The 22201-nt window shown below is 38.3% G+C and overlaps 1 non-coding gene across 1 annotated transcript; it reads right to left on the bottom strand.

The window, feature by feature from the left end:
- Window positions 1-21625: 21625 nt before the first annotated feature.
- Window positions 21626-21757, bottom strand: LOC115065280. Its single transcript, XR_003845071.1, has one exon. It is a non-coding gene; the product is annotated as a small nucleolar RNA SNORA17 (small nucleolar RNA).
- Window positions 21758-22201: the final 444 nt, after the last annotated feature.

Raw genomic sequence — 22201 nt, 5'->3', positions numbered from 1 at the left:
TCCAGGAAATGGATGACCCACCCAGTAGAGATCATCTAATGTATCTTGCATCTTGCATGTAGTTCGTTTTACTGGTCCTTGCAACCCTACACATTATCAGTGACAATTCAGAATGACAGTGTCAATGGCAACACAATCCCTGTGTCTTAACAACTCTCAAAACATTTTTTTATTCCCATCTTCCCAAGGCTCACTTGCCTGAGGAAATGTCTGAAAATAGAGCATAATAAGCAGAGCCCAGTGCAAAATGAAAACCCTGGATTGATTATTAGAATGAGGAGAATTTTCATCTTTCTACATGGCTTCAACGTATAGTTGGGTACTTTGTAAACTACTTAATTTGCCTTACACGAGGCAAAGGGGCATTCATTAAGTAAATGCAGACCTTCTCTCTTGACCTTTCCTATCTCCTACCCAAGCATCAGATCTAAGAAGAGCCAGTTGGGATGGAGCAATTTCTGGGAGGGATGTGGAAGGAAGTAAACCCAGAAATATGGGGAGCCTAGGAGACAGAGAGTTTATAGAAGGCAAAGCCATATGGAAACCAAAGCTGGAAATCCCTGACAGATGCTCAATTACTCTCTTGGTCTTCTCTCTTCCAAAACAGATTAAAAGATAAAATTATTAAGACTTTCAAGAAGGTGATCAAAGAGCAATAAACCAAATTGCCTGCCATTTGCTATACACAGGGCTCTCCCTGTCCACCATGCTCATTTTTCTTCCTTGAAAACATCTGTGGATATAAGTGTCTTTGGGAAAGGACTCGGCGATCATTTTGGGGGATATTTTCCTCTGCACTGTAGTTCTTCTTCCTGAAAGTCCAACTTTCCCATGACTCAGGACTCCTGAGTTCTGAGTTAGCTTAGTTCTGTCTTTGAACAGATATATCTGCTAGTACATCACTGTGTGACAAGTTCTTTGTCCCTCTACAGGTGTTCATTTATCTTCTCCTGAGTTCCTCATGGCCTAGGCCTATTGGTTGAAACTGCAACTCTAAAATTTGTAATGCTCCTGACTATAAACCACCAACTAGAGTCCATTATTTCCAAAATGTATTATAAATAAATGTCAAAAGGGTCAATATCACTGAATTATAATTTCTGTCATCAAACTATATAATAATATTTTTGACTTTAACTCAATGACTCGGCTTGGGAATTTGTATGAAGTTTGTTTTTCTCTTATGGATCAAATTATCTTTTACTTTTTAGCCATCAAAGTAGAGCTGATTATTCTGTATGGAAATCTGTGGTAAAACATTTAAGTGGAAATGCCATATATTTTGTCTCACCATGCTGAGTGGCAAAACTCTGTAGAACCCTGTGTAACACAGTTCCTGGGGAGACAGTGGGTCTTTTGTGGTCTCTACAGCCTAAGTGACTATACAGGCTGGTTTTATGTGTCAACTTGACACAGGCTGGAGTTATCACTGAGAAAGGAGCTTTAGCTGGGGAAATGCCTCCATGAGATCCAGCTGTCGGGTATTTCCTCAATTAGTGATCAAGGGGGGAGGGACCCTTGTGGGTGGGACCATCTCTGGGCTGGTAGTCTTGGGTTTATAAGAGAGCAGGCTGAGCAAGCCAGGAGAGGCAAGCCAGTAAGGAACATCCCTCCATGGCTTCTGCATCAGCTCCTGCTTCCTGACCTGCTTGAGTTCCAGTCCTGACTTCCTTGGTGATGAACACCAATGTGGAAGTGTAAGCTGAATAAACCCTTTCCTCCCCAACTTGCTTCTTGGTCATGATGTTTGTGCAGGAAGAGAAACCCTGACTAAGACACTGATTTTTAATGTCTTGTATTTTTTTTTTCCACCAGGAATTCTGGCACTTTATGGCACTTAATCTGGGCCAGTCCCTTTCCTCCTCTTTTAAGGGGCCATGCTAAATAATTAATTTGAAGCACTGCATGAGGTCCTAGGTACAATGAAGATAACTTTCTAATAGGCCAACCCTTTCCTAGCTAATCTCATAATCCAGCTCCTGCGACTAATCAACATATAGGACTCCATCACCTGTGTTCCTGAGGACCAGGACAGACAGCACACTTTGACTGTCTTTTATTCCCCTGGGATTTTGTTTCCTTTTTTCCTTTACAGGATCCTATCTATGTCTGCTTGGATACCTAGTGTCCTATCAAAACAAAGGAGAGAACAGAAGAGGACAGATCTTGCAGAGAACATACAAATTCCAGTGCAAAGAAGCAGTTTTAAGCTGAGGAATACACCAGAGCTGTGAGTTTGGGTGTTTCTGAGACCCTATGTCACCAGTACTCCCTCATATGCCCATAATCCAATTTATTTTCCAAGTAAGGCCCAGCATGTTTTTCCTCAGCAAATATCTTTGTCAGTACAGCATAATGTACTCTAGAAAGCAACCACTGAATGAGATTCTGGCCTGAACTTTAGCTTCTCTCAGAAGAGAGAATCTCTTTTGTGTTCTCTATGGCATGTTTTGGGTGTGGTAGCCACAGCTGGTTTGGACCTTGGTGTTTCTTTGGCCTTGAATTTACAGCAACTTCTATGCCTCAGCCTCTCAAGTACTGGCATTACAGGAATAGGCCCCCATGTCCAGGGAGAAAGTTTTTATAAGCTATCAGAGAAGCAGAACCTTTCACTCTTAGTCTTCAGTTGTTCATTGGTTGCTAGGGAACATTTTTATTTGGTGACAATGCACTTGCCAGTGGCTTTCCCAGCCCATTGTCTTTATAATTACATCTTTTTCTAATTTAACAACAAATCAGCCATCAAAATAAGCCAGCTAATGCATTTCTTTCTACAGTTCCCAATTCACCATCAATAAGAGGTTTAATAATTGACTTACCACTCTGAGTAAGAGGGAGAAAGGAGGTTGTAGCCAGTGTTTTGTCCACTACTGTGTTAAAAGTGATTCAGATTCATAACACAATTTTTCTATTTTGCTGGACTATTCCTATACCAATTATGAGAAATCACACTCCTTGGAAGCAGAAATGAAGTATTATGCATTAGACATTTTGGGGGGAATTCAACATTTGCATGACAGAGGCAGAGAAAGTAATAGCAAGCAAAAAAAGAAGCCTAATTGGAACTGGAGTTTTAAGACAAAGGCCCCAGGTCAGAAAATCCCAATGAACTGGTCTTGCATACTTGTTAAAAGAGCCTAGTGTCTCCATCCTGAGGGTGCTGACATGGGCATTAGGTTTAAATGGAAGAATTTAAGCGCAAAGAAGAGGCATGCATAATTAAGCATCCTTGGTCAACTTGTGGTCTGGGTGATCATTACCTCAGCTAAGGTTCTGCAAGGTGGCTCAAGAAGCACCACTGCCTGAGGGAGCAAGCTGGTTCCCAGGAGATAATTGCTGCTGCTGGAGGGAAGCTCATGATGGAGTCATCTGCCTAAAAATCTCCAAAGGCCCTGTGCCCCTCAAGTCCAAGAAGACTGCAAGTTTAAGACAATGAGTAGGGAGAAACTTCGGGTATCTAACAAGGACTGGGAAGCTCAATATAAAAGCAACACTAAAATGCCTTGGTATGGTACTCTTATTTTGTTCCTTCAGTCTTAAAGAGGAGCAATATAGGTTGGTCAATTTTGTGTTCTTGTTTATTAATAGCCCTTGAGGTGGTTAACCTTCCGATAAACAGAGGTAAAGAAATGACTGGCATTTAAAAGGGAGATCTGAAATAAAAAAAAAAATGATAACAGGAAAATAAAATGGAACATGATAATGAAAAGGTCAGCTTAGGAACTTTGGGAAGGTCATGCAACACTTGCCCATCCAGAAGGGAGAGGCTAATTAACATTTCCCAGACCACAGGGCAGGAACCCACCTGCACATAGGGACACATTCTGCAGGACTGACCACAAGGGAAGTCCTTGTCACCTCATTCCCTAAAGACCAATCAGTTTAAAGGGTGCACTGTTCCACCAAAGATTTTGTGCCTAGTTGCTGATGCTCTATTCTGATCCTGGAAACCATATAAAAACTCAACAAATGGGTACTGGGGGTTGCCTCCTCTCCTTTGAGTCTAGGATGACCCCAGCGCACTGGAACAATAAATTCCTCTTGCTTTTTGCATCTATCCTGGCTCCACATTGTCCACTCAGAAGGTCCCCCGATAAACTAAGGCTTCTGGAGTCTTATAGATAACAGAAAAAAAAAAAAAAAAAGAAAGAAAGAAAGAAAGAAAGAAAGAAAGAAAGAAAGAAAGAAAGAAAGAAAGAAAGAAAGGAAGGAAGGAAGGAAGGAAGGAAGGAAGATAGATGATAATGGACTTTTATCCTGATTTTAGGTACCATGTGGACCAAGAGGAAGAGACAATGTTTTCAACAAAACAGTTGCTAAGTGTATGTTATAATAGAATATTATTGAAGGAAGATAGGCATAGTCAAGGCAATACAAAGTTTAGGGTATCAGTGTCTCTCACCAGATACCTCCTGTGCCTCATCCAGAATTACTCAGTGCAAGTGGGCCATGTTGGGTAAGACATGTTTGTGCATCTTAGATAGTGAAGTTGGGTTTTGATGGAATTTATGAATTGATATTTCCTAACTTGACTCTGGACTAGAAATTTCCATCTAGAAGATAATTCATAGCTACCTTGCCTGTCTGTCATTGAGAATCTAACTCTACTCATCCTTATGTTCTGAGCCTAGATCCATTCTGCCCATTTGTACCAGTTTACTTCTTGGCGTCTGCAATAGTGTCTGGGTTTGGTGTCAGTATATGGGATGGAGCCCCAGGCGGGGCAGTCTCTGGATGGCCTTGTCTTCAGTCTCTACTCCACACTTTGTTTCCAGATTTCCTCCCTTGAGTATTTTGTTCCCTCTTCTAAGAAGGACCAAAGTATCCACACTTTGGTCTTCCTTCTTCTTCAGCTTCATGTGGTCTATGAATTGTATCTTGGATATTCAGAGCTTCTGGGCTATTATCCACATATCAGTGAGTTCACACCATGTATGTTCTTTTGTGACTGAGTTACCTCACTCAGGATGATGTTTTCTAGTTCTACCCATTTGCCTAAGAATTTTATAAATTCATTGTTTTTAACAGCTGAGTCCATTGTGTAAATGTACCACATTTTCTGTATCCATTCCTCTGTTAAGGGACATCTGGGTTCTTTCCAGCTTCTGGCAGTTATAAATAAGGTAGCTATGAACATAGTGAAGCATGTGTCCTTGTTATATGTTGGCGTATTTGGGGGGTATATGCCCAGGAGTGGTATATCTGGGTCCTCAGATAACACTATGTCCAATTTTCTGAGGGACCACCAGACTGATTTCCAGAGTGGTTGTACCAGCTTACAATCCCACCAAAAACAAAGGAGTGTTCCTCTTTCTTCACATCCTCACCGGTATCTGTTGCCACCTGAATTTTTTATCTTATCCATTCTATTTGCTGTGAGGAGGTATCTCAGGGCTGTTTTGCTTTGCATTTCCCCAATGACTAAGAATGTTGAATATTTCTTCAGGTGCTTCTTGACCTCTCGGTATTCCTCAGTTGAGAATTATTTGTTTAGCTCTGTACCCCATTTTTAATAGTTATTTGGTTTTCTGTAGTCTAACATATATATAATTGGATACTAGCCCTCTATTGGATGTAACATTGGTAAAGATTTTTTCCCAATGTGTTGGCTACTGTTTTGTCCTATCGACGTGTCCTTTGCCTTACAGAAGCTTTGCAATTGTGAAGATATTGAGTTTAGCCTTTATACACAACATTATAAAGAAACTAAGAGTGGAGTGGGGGAAGACAATGTCAAACCTGGCAGAATCCATACTCTTATGAAATTTTCCCATATGAATAGATGGGGTGGGTTATTTCAGGGATTGAGCAGTTCACAATCCATTTTCCTTTGAATAAAGAGTTGGGGGGGGGGGATGCTTGTCTTCACTTCTTCCTTTGAAGTGTCTCACATTCACAGCAAAGCCCATACCCAGCCTTATAAATCAGAAAGCCCATGTTAAAATGCTTTGAACAATGCCTGGTGTGTACATAATCAGAGTTTTAAACATTCACTCTTAATATTCTCTAGAGTCACACTTTATGAGAAGAGAAATGTTTGCTCATTTTATTTGGAATTTAAACATTAGTACCTGGAGTCCTGACTAAAACAAAGTAGACATTCAATCAATATGTATTAAAAGAACTACTGAATGTAAATATTTGATGTTTCCCTCCTTATTCTCTGGACCTCCATTTGTATTCCTTGTTAACATTTTAATTGTCCACGATCAGAATAAAGCAGACGCTTCCCTTGACTTTCTCTGTTTCTTGGTAGCATTAGTTTTCTTGACTCATATTTATAGCCATCAAAGCTCTCTATATGTTGTATAAAGAAAAAAAAATGTTCATTTCTTCCAGCTGATTCCATAAATTATTTAAAAAATAAAACATCTTATCTTAGTCTTAAACTTAGCGCAGATGTTTAAAGGAACAGGAACAAAGATATAAGTTAAGTTTATGAGACAATCAAGGCAAACAAAATTACCTACTTACATGTAGTTCTGCATAAAAGACATTGAGTTGCCTATGTGTACCTTCTATTTTCTGCTTCATATTGGAAAAGCAGGCAAATAATGTTTATATCAACAGTCTTCCATTAAGACATTTAATGCAGACCCAGTTGTAGTGTTTTGCATGTACTCGCTGGAACTGCTCTGAGATGTAAATACTGGGTGGTTGATTTACTGTCATTATATATTTATATTATAAAATCTACAGATTCCTTCCTTTCCTCCTCACATGCCTTCAGGATTGTTTCCCTCCTCTCCCTTACTGATGCTCTGTTTAGGTGGGGGTGGGTGTAGGTGGGATTCACACCCATTTTCTTAAGCTCTTAGATCACCAAGCTCCTTGTAGGGCTAATTTTATAAATCTCCTTTGGTTTCTTGATTTTTCCCACATGATTTAGTGGAGAAACTCTAATGAACTCACAATTTAAAAAAAAAAGTGAAAGTAAAATTGTGTATTAACTCTGTATCCCAGTTCAATAAGCATAGAGTATTATAACATTTATATTTGTTTGTTTGTTTCTTTGTTTTTAGTTCCATATATTCTGCACTTTGAATTTAGTCAAAAAGAAAACGGTTCCGGTCTGATTTCATTTTTATTTTGATAGATTTCTATTTTTCTTGTTTATGGGTGTTCTGGTGTTTTGCTTTGCTTATGAGAATTCAAAATGTCATAAATGTAGCTTATTTTAATAAATCTGACACACATATTCCCTCTGCTACACATATAAATACTAGGTAGGACTTCTTAGTCTAAAGGTGTTCATTTCTGAGAAATTCTCTTTTATTATCATGATGATCTCTTTGGCCTTTCTGTGTTTCCTCTTTTCAAATATAAATATTCATTTGTTTGTTTTTATTTGTGTGGGTGTTTTGACAGCATGTATGCCTGTTCCCCATGGGTGTTCAATGCCCACAGAACACAGAGGATATTGTCAGATCCCTGGGACTGGAGTCATAGACAGTTATGAGCAGGTTGATTGTTGTGGGGAACTGAACCACCATCCCCTGAAAGAATGGCCAGTTATTTTAATCCCTGGTGCATTCCTTATGCCCTCTCTCCTCTTCTTTAATCTTCCTAATTATAAAGTGTAATTTATGGTTTATTCCTTTTCTCCTTGAATTTCTTCCTTTTTTTTTTTTAATTTCTTCACCAGTTCCTACAATTGTACTCTGAAATTATAAAATGATGTGATTATTTCATTTCAACCCCAACATTGGTAATTTTCAATCTGGCTTACATTTCACTTTGATACTACACTTGCATTTTATGTATGGCTTTTCCTATTAATCTTTTAAAGTATTTTAATAGTACATTATGAATTGTTTTTTTCGTTTGTTTGTTTGTTTTTTGTTTTCGGTTTTTCAAGATGGGTTTCTCTGTGCAGTCCTGTCTGTCCTGGAGATCACTCTGTAGACCAGGCTGGCCTCGAACTCAGAAATCCACCTGCCTCTGCCTCCCGAGTGCTGGGATTACAGGCATATGCCACCATGCCCGACCTCATTATGAAATTTTTAATCAGGATTAAATTTAATTCCTGCCCTTCTCTCTGGAGCCTTTATTTTTCTATCTATCTATCTATTTATTTATTTATTTATTTATTTATTTATTTATTTATTTTACATCGTTTTCTCTATCAGGCTGCAGCCTTTCCTCAAATAACTGGAGAACCTCTGTAGTGGCTATTCCTGGTTGTCAACTTGACTATATTTGAAATGAACTACAATCCAGAATTAGAAGGCTCACCAGTGAACCTAATCTGGAGGCTGGGAGATAGAAGTTTCTGATCTGGATCTTGGTATGGAGATCTTGAGACACAGTGGTGATTGAATCCAGAAGATTAAGACAGGGAGATCTCCAAGTCCAAGGTCATCTGGGATTAAAGGTGTGGTGGCACACACCTTTAATCTGGGCTACACCTTCTGCTGGGGACAATATAAGGACATTGGAAGAAGGGAGTCTGGCTCTCGCTCTTTCACCTTCTTGCTGTGTGGGACTCAGCAACTGCTAGATCCTTGGACTCCCATCCACAGCTACTACTGAACCATTGTTGGGATTTGGACTGCAGACTGTAAGTCATCAATAAATTCCTTTACTATACAGAGACTATCTGTAAGTTCTGTGACTCTAGAGAACCCTGACTAATACAACCTCTGTGGTTTGAAACTGATGAGGAATAAAACAAGAAACTAGTAGAGTCCTACAAATATGGGGATATGCTGACTGGCAGGCCCAATTTCATAGATGATAATATCTATGATTCCTTGGAAATTCATTTTTAATTACTTGGGCTGATCTTATTTACAATGCATTATGTATAGTAAACATTACATGACATATAATAAAAAGGAAGAGCTCCTAGACCAGGGTTACCCTGATTTAATAATAGAATTTTAAATATCTTTCAATTTCCCAGAGCAACTTCGATAATGGCACCAGAAACTTTGTGGCTCTCTAGAGTTCAATGAGAGTATAATAATAATAAACAATAATAGCAATGCATCACTTGGTTTTGCCTGCTGTGGTTAGAGACATAGCCTTCGTATTCTTGTGTGACTTATTTTTCATATAATGTAATTTTTTACTTGACTTACTGATATTGATATATGTAATAGTGGTTTGTTTATTTTCCTTGTTTCTGCCAGGCATCAGTGGATATATGAACCATTAATCAAGGCCCACTACCTTTTCTCCTTAAATAATCTCCGTCTAAATAGAAAAACCAGGGAAAGGTAGGTTGTGATTTCATGTTGAGTTGTTATGCCACTATCCAAAGTCAGTCTGAGAAGGCAGCTCTTTCTATCTTCCAGAGAAAGTAACTTGCTTTTCCCCTGAATTTACTCATTGGTAATGATATAGTTTTGTCTAGAGTGGCTCCAGTGGTTAGCCTATTACATCATCAGGAAGTAGTGACTATTACAAACTTAGGAATGGTTGGAGTGTGTATGAGAACCCCAGAGCCTTACTCCTTTTGTGTCCCATTTCTTAGCTAGCATGCTGAGAACATTTTCCTCCATACCACACGAACTACCATCCTGGCTTCAATGCAGACTCAAAGTGACAAGGCCATGCCACACTAACTAGATTGCTGCCTTGAATCCAGAAAATGAAATAAATATTTCTTATTAAGTTGTTCATCTAGAGTCTTTCGTCATGGTGACTGGAATCTGACTAGCACATATGGCATATTGTCTTTTATTTCATGGCTGAATGTGTGATCTTTATCATAGATTCATATATAATGAGTACTACAGAATAGATTATTGGAGCAAAGCCCATCAGACAATGCCCTAAAACAAATGAATAAAAACTGCTTTCTACTCTGCAAAACACAGAACATATACATTTTCCTATCTTAGCTCCTTACATAAAGTGATTTAAATGTGGTTTATTTTGAGATGAGTTATTTCTCTCTGTCTCTCTCTGTCTCTCTGTCTCCGTCTCATATATATATATATATATATATATATATATATATATATATATATATATCACATATCACACACATACACATAAATACACACACACACACACACACACACACACACACACACACACACACACTGCTTCCAGGAAAGCAGACTTCAGCTTTTATACCTCATTATAATGTTATGTTTAAATGTGGTGAATATGGGTATTGTGAGAGGAGTGTCATTAAGACGTGAGCTAAGTGCATATATAGCAGAAGATGGCCTAGTCAGCCATCGTTGGGAAGAGAGTCCCCTTGGTCTTGCAGACTTTATATGCCCCATATAGGGGAATGCCAGGGCCAAGAAGTGGGAGTGGGTGGGCAGGGGAGCAGGGTGGGGGGGGGCGTATAGGGGACATTCGGGATAGCATTTAAAATGTAAATGAAGAAAGTATCTAATAAAATATTTTTTTTAAAAAAAGATGTGAGCTAAGGTATTAAACCGCCAAATTTTCTATTACTCTCCGTCTTCAGACCCATTACTTAATTCTTGTCTCACAGTCTTCAGCTAGGGTCTTTGTGTGGCTCTGCTTCAAACAACCACCTTTTAGGTGACCTTCTATGGCTTTATGGATTGTATACCTAAGGTTTGTTTACCACCCATTTCATTATTCCTTCACTTATTTCTTTAAGGAATTTTAAGCTGGCTTTTCTTACAAAGGTCCATCTCCTGTTCTTTTTATCCCTCTAAGTCTTCTACTTTAATAAAAAAAAAATTCAAACAGTGACCTGGTCTCTATCACTTGAAGCATTCTGGCTCTTTCAGTTATAAGAAAAATTTGACATCATTAGTTCACATATCATAGAGAAACATAGCATGATAATCACTGTGCAAAATAATTCCAAATTAGAATTATATAATTAATAAGAACTGATTCCCTAATATTTGCTTCTTGTCTTACGAAAAGGTGAGGAAAATTCCTCTTTACTCCCAGATGAGAATGGTGCTTACAGAAAAATCTAGTTGGAAAAGCAGTTCCTAAGGCCTTGTATACTGGTTGATGAACCAGAACTGAGTAAGTCAGAATTTAAGTACAGTATCATGTATTACAGAGAACACACTTCTCTACATAAATGGTAGGCCATGACTAACGACTGGGCAGAAGAAACTCAGATTCCCTAATGATAGAACTCCCTAATAATACCATTTCAAATGGACCACAACACTCTTGGAATACTATACGAAACATCAGCAAAGCAGCAGATGCATTATTCGGCACCTAATGGGTGCCTGAAGTGACCACTTTGCTTTCTCCTTTCTTGCCCTTCTTTAATTGCCCATCCTTCTGTAGAATGATGCCTGCTGTAAAGCAGAGATTAGCTAGAGCCTTGGTAGACTCCCCTGCCAGTAAAAACAAATTTCTAACCTTCTAGCTCACCCATCGTTCCTGCTTATGAGGACATAGAACTTCTTGGAGTCCACAGTGGTCCCTAAGCCAGGGTCAGAGAGTATAAGAGGAGTTGCTGAATTAGGCCCTGCATAAATAATTCTATTTATTCAAATGAGTAACATATTACCATGATTCATTGTTTAAGTCACCAAAATTTTTTTTCTGATGTTAAAGATGACTGAAAATTTCAGATAGCATTTAGGTTTTAGAAAATCATTTAACAGTTATTCATTCATCCAACTTGCTAATGTCTACTGGATTTTCCATTCTGAATAAGCATATATTTTAAAGGTGTTATGTGCAAGTAGAGACTACTCCTTGTATGTTGGAAGAGTCTTTCAAAAACACATGGAGTATCTGTGCAACCATCAGACAACTTCTATCAAAACACATAGGATACTCACCAGAAAAAAAACTGTCTTTTATATTTATTTCTCATATTCATGGCAATAATACAACTGTTATTTTCCCATTTCTTGGACATTAAGAATTGACAATCCAGGTTTCCTCACTTTTGGAGCTGACACATTCACTGAGATCACAGGAGGAGAACAAGTGTACCCTCCACGAAACAACATCCATGGCTACACTGAGCTTGTTTTATATTCAAGGGATTTATGTCTGTAAAAAAGAAAGAAGCCTATGGCCTCTCATTTCTCCTTCAATCCAAATCTACATGACATTCATGTTTAAAACATGCTGTTAGATGCCAGCACTAGATTAGTCATGATATCATTGACATATTCTTGGTTGCAAAATATACTGCAAAGATCTGTGCTACAAAACTAAATAAAATTCACAGATTCTGTGAATGGTCAGTTAAGACCTCAACTTTAAACAAGGGGAAAGTTTAAAATGATAGAACAAATGTTCACAAGTAGAAATATGTAGAAATAAGCATTCTCACCCCAGTGTCATTTGGGCCACCAGTGAGGATTAAGAAAAACAAGGGGGGCTGGTGAGATGGGTCAGTGGGTAAGAGCACCCAACTGCTCTTCTGAAGGTCCCAAGTTCAAATCCCAGCAACTACATGGTGGCTAACAACCATCTGTAACAAGATCTGACTCCCTCTTCTGGAGTGTCTGAAGACAGCTACAGTGTACTTACATATAATAAATAAATAAATCTTTAAAAAAAAAAAAAAAAAAGAAAAAGAAGGGGAGGCTTCAATTATTTTATGATTTGAATCATAAACCATCCTCACAAGTGTACGGATTTGATTATTTTGTCCTCAAGGTGATCATTTTAGGAGGCAGATGAGCCTTGAAGAGGTGGAGCTTGACAGAACGGATACTGATCATTAAGGAGCAAGTCTTTCGAGCTATAATTTAGTTGGAAACTGACCATTTCCAGCTTTCTCAATTTCTCAGGTGAACAAGCTATCACAAATGCCTCTGCTGATGTCTGCAAGTCATCAGCAACTATGCTCTTACAATGGACTGTACCGACCAGCTCTGAGCCAAAGTAAACCTAACCCACACTAAGGTTACTTCTGTGCGGTACTCTGTTACAGGAAGAAGAAAGGTGATTCAAGGCTCTTTTAGAAAGTCGGCTATCCTCATTCTGTGTAGATACTTGTGCATTAAATGTTGACTGTCTTACCTATATGAGACATAACAAATAAGTATGCACAGGGTATATTCAAGGGCAATGCAACTCAAAGAGTTACTTGGGGTTATACCTAAACGTCTTAACAAATACCATGAAATTCAATTTTTGTTCTTTATACACGACTGAAACGTTAAATATAATAAGCACTATCAGTAGCTTCTGAAGGTAGGTTCATATGGGTGTAAAATACTCAGGGAATAAACTAAAAGAGAATAAGATGTTCAAATAAGAAATGACATTCTAGAGCCCTTGCATAGAGATTAAAACAGAGTTGCCATTGTAAGTCTGTCAGCTGGTCTTAGAGGTTGATTTTCCACATAAGAAAGAGAGAGATGGATGAGAGATATTAAGCAATAATTTTTCAAGACTGGCATTACTATACTTCAACTGGATTAAAAGACTTAGAGTGATTGGAACAAATTGCCACTATCATGTTCCTTCACAGTCATAGGCTTACAATTTTGCATGCCAAAATAATTACGAACTAGTGTGAGTTCTTTTCTTACAAAGCTACCCAACGTAACAGGGTGATAATTGCGATCAATAGACTTATAAGAAAAGGGACATTACAGAAGCAAAGTAGCTTCTGAAATGCTGAGTTGATGAATTTTAGAGAAAGGAAGGAAAAGAGAGAGAGAGAGAGAGAGAGAGAGAGAGAGAGAGAGAGAGCGCATATATGGAATATATGAATTTGGGGAAAGGACCTGTGGGTAGGATATGGAAGATGACAGGGATGGGAGGGAGATGGAGATGAGAGCACAGGGTATGAGAATAAACAGAATGAATAATATACATGTATGAAATTGTCAAAGAACAAATTTAACCAGTAAAACAAAAAGATAAGCTGGACTTTGCCTTTGTCTATCAAGTGTCCAGGATTTATTTACCTTCTCTCCTCCAAGGAAACTGTACTACCTATTGCATCAAGAAAGAGTTCTCGGAATGTGCTTTAACAGAGAAAACTCACTATCATCCCTGATATTCAGTCCGTAGAAATAGTAAAGAAAAATTAGGTCTCATACCACACATAAGAACTACTGCGATAGACTGGCACAAAGGTACCAAATACATATATGCTAGAGATGTTTTAGAAAACTCATTCTAAAAGATGAACATGAATTTGGGTGGAGATTATTTTTTTTATTCTTTCTTTATTTTATTTATTTAATCAATTGGACAGGTGGCCTGGCGAGGTTTACAATACTAGATATGATTTCCGTCTAGTTGAGAGGGTCTCAAGTCATGCTAGAGAGCTGTTCATTACTGTCAAGGTTGTAGGATGTTATTTCACCTGTATGGTTATTGTACTCTACTGGTACTTGTGGTTTATTGGCATCCTAGCTCTGGAGAACTGCTGGTGGCTTTTCTCTATTGGGTGTTTGCATGATGCCTTCTTAGACCATGAAAATTAGTAGCTGGGAAGGAGGTTTTTAGATCAGTTCCTGATCAAGGGCATCTGGACCCTAAATTTGAAGTGCATGGTGTGATCACCAATGGGAACTTAACCTTCCACCTCTGGGGATGGAGGAGCCACCAATGGAAATAGCCTGCAATGTTTTAGAAATATCTCGAGAAGCCCTGACCAGCAACTCAAAAGATGGTTTTTCATGCCTGCTGTTGGGATATTTGCACACAGAGAACTATAGACACCTGGGTGATGCTGATATCGCAGATAAACTGTCTTCCCTAGGCAGAATCGACCAATTGGTTTTCCAACACCAAACGGTCAACCCTAATATACATAATATTACACAGACAGAGCAGGTTGTATTTAGGAATGATGTGTGTGTGTGTGTGTGTGTGTGTGTGTGTGTGTGTGTGTGTGTGTGTGCACTCACATGTAAAAGGAGCCATAAATTTGAAAGAGAGAAATGAAGGTTTGGAGTATGGTTTTGCAGGAAGAAAGGGAAGGGAAAATTATGTAACTATATTATAATCTTATAAATAAATAGATGCGTATATATAGTTTTACACATTATTTAATTGTACATCTATTTTAATAGAAAATATGCATGTATTACATAAATGCACACTTTCCTTAACCTACAGAAAATGAAATTTCCTATACACTCAGGTGACACTATTTTCCTAATCTCATAATAATACATCCAAACATTTCCCATTACTCTTTATGTAAATGCATACATGGAACTAGCTGCATCCAAATTACCCAGGGGTCCCACTAGAAACTTTGTGAATCAGCACTTCTGAATGCATGGCAAAAGAATCTCTGATTAACTAAATACCCAAGTGATCTTGTGCACATGGCTTTTTAAGAAACAAACTATCAGTTTTTGCTTATCCTGAAAAGGTATAATTGCTACACTCGTTAAAAAGTCCAGGACAACTGATGACTATTCACTAGCTCCTATGTTGGTGATGATTTCAAAGATGTATAAAATGTTATTTCTTTTCCCAAAGTCCCTACATTACTTTTCTTTTTTTTGTAATAAACCAATAAATAAGGAGAAAATCCTTGGTACAGGGAGAAATGCTCAGAAATATTGCTTGGCATTTTTAGACTTTCATTTCAACAAGCAATTTTAAAAAACCACTTAGTTCTCAAAAGTGGTTGACAATTAGTTTATCCATCCTGGCAGTGAATATAAATAATAAGAGTTTCATATACAAAGTATTTTAATATGTAATTCATCCCAAGCCTTTGGAAGAAATGTCTATCACAAGGAATGGTTGATATACCTTAAATACTTAGCTCCAAAAGGAAGATGACATTTTTTCATTACCTTAAGATTTATACACTGAAGTATCTGTCACAATAATAATAAAACCTGACAGTGCATATCATCTAGGTTTTCACAAGAACAGGTAATATATTCCTTGGAAAAAATGATAATTTTTTTATACCAGAATTTTTTAAGATAGATAGATAGATAGATAGATAGATAGATAGATAGATAGATAGATAGATAGATAGATCAGCATAGAAACTAAGCTGAAGAACTTCATAGTCCATCTTTTCAGGACATTTATCTAATAGTATTTATGCCATGACAACCATTATGGTTAATACTTTGTAAATAAGAGTGACTATGTTATCATTTTATCATAGACTTTCTTGGCTGTTAACATTCCATAAAAGGCTGGTGTCAATCAGCTTGAATACGTATACAAAAACAGACTGCCTTAGGTATGAATTTGAGCATAATCACTACAGAACCGAGCTGAATTTTCTGTGCTTTCTTTGGGGCTTTGGTGGTTGTAATTAAATGAAACTCCAAAAGCATAGAAAACTAAGCACACACTTCATCAAAAAAAAAAAAAAAATAGGAAAGAAAATAAAAAGAATCAATTTCTCCTCAAAAAAGAAAAAAAGATAGAAAGAAAGAAAGAAAATGAGGATGGGGGAGTACATATGTATCAGACCCATTATCTTTCTGCAGCATAGAATCCCCTGCCTCTACCATAATTCCTCCCACCAGCCTGTATTCCTCAAAGGAATGGCCAGATTGTATTTCCCAGCTTTTTATGATCTCAATTTTCTAGGTTGGAGCTTCACAGCACTTAATAACTAAAGAAAAATAGAACTGAAATGGAAAGTGGAATAATTTTGTAACAATTGCATATCATTAAAACAAAAATGCACTGTAAGTGAATAATGAAGATAATACTAAAACTTTAAATACAGATTTGTCAGTGCCTACACTCAGAAGAGAAAAGCAATGGAAAAAATTATTCTAGATTATGTTTGTATCTGCTGCCTTAACTATTTCAACCAAGTTAAACTGATTTGAAGTAAAAATAAATAAATATATAAATGTGATCTCATAAGAAGTTCATTAATATTAAGAGCTCATCATTTATCTTGAATGAGTGAATCTGTTTCCTAACATGACAGATATATTTCCAAGAAGTAGCAAGGTTATAGTCTAGTTCTCTAAAACTTAATTTGCTATACATGACAGCTATGTTGATGAGACATGAAATACCTATTTTAATCTCTCTATCTAAAGAGAACTTTGGAATAGTCATCGTTGCTATTCCCTAAGCTACATATTGTTGTCAAGTTCTATTTTACATGAATACTACAGAAACTTACAGCCGCACCCTTAGGGCTTCAGAGACAACTCATCCTATCTGCAGCTCAGGAAGGGTTAATCATTGATAACATAATGTAAAACTATAGCATTTCATAACACCACTGAATTCTTTTACATAAACAGTGTCAAGAACTTTCAGGAAAAAAAAAAAAAGGAGAATCTCTTCCATGAAAAGTCACATTAGAAATAAAAGCACCCTCCACAGAGTAGGTCCCTCGGGACATTTTATTTGAGAATACAAAAGCAATCATTTTCTACAAACTCCAAATGTCTGGAGAAAGCTGGAGCACTTGTACTCAATTGTTTTCGATCTTTTCTGTCTTCTATTTTCATATTCTTCCTTTTATCGTTTTTGTAGGATATAATTGTATAATTCTATTACTGTGTAGCCCTTGAAATGTGATAATACCTAGTCCCCAAGACTTAAAAATGTCCGATTTTAAGATATTTAGGACATCCTGCTCCCCAACTACTACAGGTAACTTCCAAATTTAGCATGTAAACAATTTTATAATACACAAACAAAAAATAAAGCAAACTGTTTCATGTTCTTGAAAGTATGCATGCATGGAAACGTGTGTTTAGAAGATCTACTGAGAAAGACTACACATGGCTAGCAATGGTAATTAGGTGAAAAAATATAGAAACAGACAAGCACCAAGCACTTTCTAACTCCTCTGCTTATGCGCATTCAAATCACATCCATAAACAAGTACAAGAGTGCACAAAAGCACTTCATTTCACTCATAATTGATTCATTTTATTTTAGAAATAAATAACACTAACTTTCCAGTTACTATGAAGTTCACAAGGGGAAGGTCTTCACTTCTTACTGACCAGAACCATGTTCAATTCTGATGGTTGTAATGCCAGGAAAAAAAATATGCTTTGTAGAGATTTTTTCCATCAGCTAAAGCTACCACATTGTACAACATAATATAGGTCTATTCATAGTTCATAGACTGAGACTATACAGTTTGTCTCAACTACTAAAAAGAGGCCGCAAGTATAAACCTGATAAGTAGCTAGAAGGTTAGAAAGGCTTTGGGAATGTGGGTTTAGCCCTGATGTCTCCCTCTCAAGTGGATTTCAAATACCTAAACAGATTTTCCCGAGCGGTGAAAAAATTAGGTCTTCATGAGTGGCATTCCCCATTAGCCAAAGTAGCGATTCCATGCAGTATGGCAGGCACTTTCTTTTGAAGAGAATGGGCAATGGTTTCCATGATTTTGTCCAGTGCTGGTGACCATGTCTCATTAGTCTAAGTCACTTTATTGTGTGTTCTGAAAAATTACCTGGCTCTTCTCTGATATTATGAGCTCTCTAAGAAAATTTACCATTTTTCTTTCCTTTTAGCAAAGGCCCTGACATATTTTAGGTACTTGATAAATTTAATAAGTAAATGAATGGCTCTGGAGATGCCTGGAAACTTTTAATCAAAAGCCTACAGGAGATTTATACCATACTCTATTCTGATTATTTCTTACAGGCCAACTAAACTTTAAGTCTTTGTAGTGTTAATTTATTCACTTTACATTAGTTGTTCCCATAGATGGTTAGAACATTATTTTTAAATACCTTGGTACTGTTTTCTTCTTGTTTTTTGTCATAGTAAGAGATACTTTTAGATATGAAATTTGTTAGAAGCCAATATTTAGAAACAGGAACTAATTTAAAGCCAAAATTCATTTTCAAGATTTAATTTAAATAATGAAAGCAAGAGACTGAGACATTTCCAAACACCATTATAATTTTCCCTCTGAAATATATAAATCAATATTCTAATATAGTTAAGAATTCTGTTCTCTTTTTTTCTGCCCACTCCTTTTACTTGTGATAACTGTTGAACTGATTCATTATGTTGATGAAATATTTGTCCCTGATTTCAGATACAAGATGATGATTTCCATTAATGAAATAAAAAGCTAAATATGCTTACAGTGTGGTAAACAACCAACTGAAGAGAGATATGCGTGGACCATACTTTGCTAGACACATCTCAGTAGCTCCAGAACCCTTAATCACCACAGAGGAACTGGCTTGATTTGAAATGGCATGCAGAACACAAAATCTGGTACTGATAGAGGCAGCCAGAGCCCAGGTAAGTTGAACATTTTTCAGTGAAAAACAAGCATTCCATAATGAGGGCTGGAAGAAACCAAGACAAAGCTGACAAAGGTGACTGATCAAGATTCAACCCAAAGGAAAATCTGTTTGAAAGTCACTGAGGCATTGCATAGCTACAGATGTGGTTTTAGACTTTTGAACTGGAGATGCTCAGTCTTCTACATGCTGCACACCAGGAAAGACAAGACCTCAAACCCCATCAAAAAATATGTATGGCTGTTTTTGTTTTTTGTTTTCTACTTTTTACTTCCTTTATCTCTTATTTTAACTTTTAAATGTTCACGGTTACATGATCTTTTTTTAATAGTCATGCTTGAGGTTTTGTGTTTCTTTATTGGGCTTGGTCATTATTTTGTGTTCTGCACTCATTCTGTGACTCTCTAATATTCATCCTATGCAAAACCTATGTGCTGCTTCTCTCGCTTCTGCATTACCTCCTCCTGACTCCTTAACTGAACTTTTCTACACCTTCAACAATCTTTAAATTCTTTTGATTGTAGTAAGGTTCCAATTTCCTCTTCCACCTACTTTCCTCCTTACATTTATTAAAACTTTTTATTGGCTCTTTGTGAAGAGCCCATCATGACCCCATTCCCACTCATCTCAACTCCCCTCATACACATCCTGCACTTGCAACCTCTCCCCTAACAGTGAAAGAAATCTCATTGTGGAAGCTGTATTGTGTCACAATGTGTCCCAGGGTACACCCTTGTGTCTACATTTCTTTTTTTTTTAAATTATTTTATTAGATATTTTCTTCATTTACATTTCAAATGGTATCCCGAATGTCCCCTATGCTCTCCCCCTGCCCTGCTCCCCTGCCCACTCACTCCCACTTCTTGGCCCTGGCGTTCCCCTCTATGGGGCATATAAAGTTTGCAAGACCAAGGGGCCTCTCTTCCCAATGATGGCTGAATACATTTCATTGCTTGCAAATCTTCACTCCAGTGACTCCTTGGTCTGGTTCAAGGCCTCTGGCTTTTGTTCCTCTGTCAATACTGGACCCTCTCTGGGACTTCTCTTGAATATCCTGTCTTGTCTTACATCATGAGGAATTCTGTAGTTGGGAATCTATAGGACTGCCCCTTTCATGCACTCCAGGAGTTGATCATAGGGCAGATGTTGGGGTGGGCCAATTCAAATTTTTGGATCTGGACCCAAGAGTTAGCTAACCTGGTCAGTCCTCCAGTTTTCCCACTCTTGTACCCTCGAGGCTGGCTCCCCAGCAACCCCTGCCATCAGAGCCAGCTCTACCCTGCCGGCTAAACAATGTACAGGGCCTGCTCTCCTGATTGTTGTGCTTGATGAGGGACATAGCAAGTTCTCCCACTCTTATGACCTCAGGGTCCACTCTTCTGCCTGTCATAGATGGTGAGGGATGAGGGAGGGTAGGAGGGTATCTCTCCCTTGTTCATGCCACAACCCACCACATAAGAAGCACTTCCAGGTCTCTTACACACATACTGTCAGGGATGGTTTATCCATCACCTTCACATCCAGGGTCAGCTCTACTCTGCCCAGGCAAGATGCAAGGCCTGTTCTCCTGGGTGCTGCAGCTGATGAGCAGCTCTCCTATTCTCATTATTCCATGTCTGATCTCTTGCCAGCCTCTGGTGGTGAAGATGAGGAGGGAGGAGAATATCTCTCCCTCATCCAGAGGTAGGGCCAGCTCTCCCATGTTCCTATCTTGTGGCTAGCTTACCCACAATTCCTGCAATATGTTGGTTGATCTCCCAAGTACTGTAGCTATTTAAGGGGTAGGTCAGCTCTCCTCTCTAAGCCCCGAGGACTAGCTCTCCCATAATGCCCAGATGAGGGGTGAGGCCAGTTCTGAATAGTCCTCAGATGTCAAAATATCCTCGGCCACCATCCCAAACCACAGATTTCCACCTGGCCTTTGGTGGTAATCAACCCCTGTGACTACAGAGCCATGGACCAAGACATAGCCCCTGATGGCACCACAGGCTATGATGCCATGTGACATCACTGGATACTCACATCAGGCTGTTCCTCACTATCCTAAGGTCTCAAATTTTGCCTCTCTTCATTCTGCCCACATCCTTCTGTTTCTATTTCTCTTTCATTTCTCCACTACTTACTTGCTCCACTTAATGAAGCACCTCTGATAGTCTCAGGTTGTATTAGCAGTGGTTTCAGGAGTGTTATGCTACTCTTGTGCACTTTAGCATCAGGCAGGCGTCTCTGGCAGTGGTCTTCACCCTAGACATGCTCAGTGTGCTGACTGGTTGTCATCCCAGGCTATCCCTCTGTGCAGAGAGCTTACAGTGCCAATCTGGTGCTCATCTTGGGCTCCTCACCTGAGCAAGAAAGATCTTCTGTCTCAGGTTTACTCCCACAACTGCCCAGGACCCTCAGTCTCAGGTGGAGTTCTGGTCTCCGGCTTGCTCCTGGTCCTGGGGAGCTGTTGGGGCTTGCACCACACAGGACCGATGGTAATCTTGGTCTTGCTTTTCTCAGAGAATGTTAGTCTCCTCGTCAATCAGATGTTCATAGGTAAGAATACTGAGAATAGACATAGCCTCTCTGATTTCTGCCGCTTCCTGGCATTCATGTGACACAGCAGCCACACCTACAACTCTTCCTGGGGCACGGCCCTCTTTGCATTTTTTTTTCTTAGTTGTTTAATGTTCCTCCTTATCAATGCTTATGCTACTGCCTCCCATTCTTATCTTTAGTAAGCATTCTCTCAGCACAGACCACACAATCCTTTTATGATACAAGAGTTACTCAATTTAAAAGGATGACTGTTTTAAATATTATGATATTTACCTAGTGGGCATATTCTTTAACTCAAAGAGAGGTAATGGTGACTATTTGATGAACTGAGCATGTGGCCTTAGTATTTAGCAAATGAACTCCACTGCCATTCATTGCAGCTGAATGACAACATTCATGATGACAATTACTACAATCTACTCTTATTTGAACATTATGTATATTCCAATTGGCAGAAAATAGCTGTTAAAAATACCTAATCAGTGAAATATACACAGAAACACAAGTCCAAATCAGAAACCCAAGCAACATAATGAATC

This window comes from Mus pahari, chromosome 13, assembly GCF_900095145.1.
Source record: "Mus pahari chromosome 13, PAHARI_EIJ_v1.1, whole genome shotgun sequence".
Lineage (NCBI taxonomy): Eukaryota > Metazoa > Chordata > Mammalia > Rodentia > Muridae > Mus > Mus pahari.
This window is presented reverse-complemented; position numbering and strand designations above follow the sequence as displayed.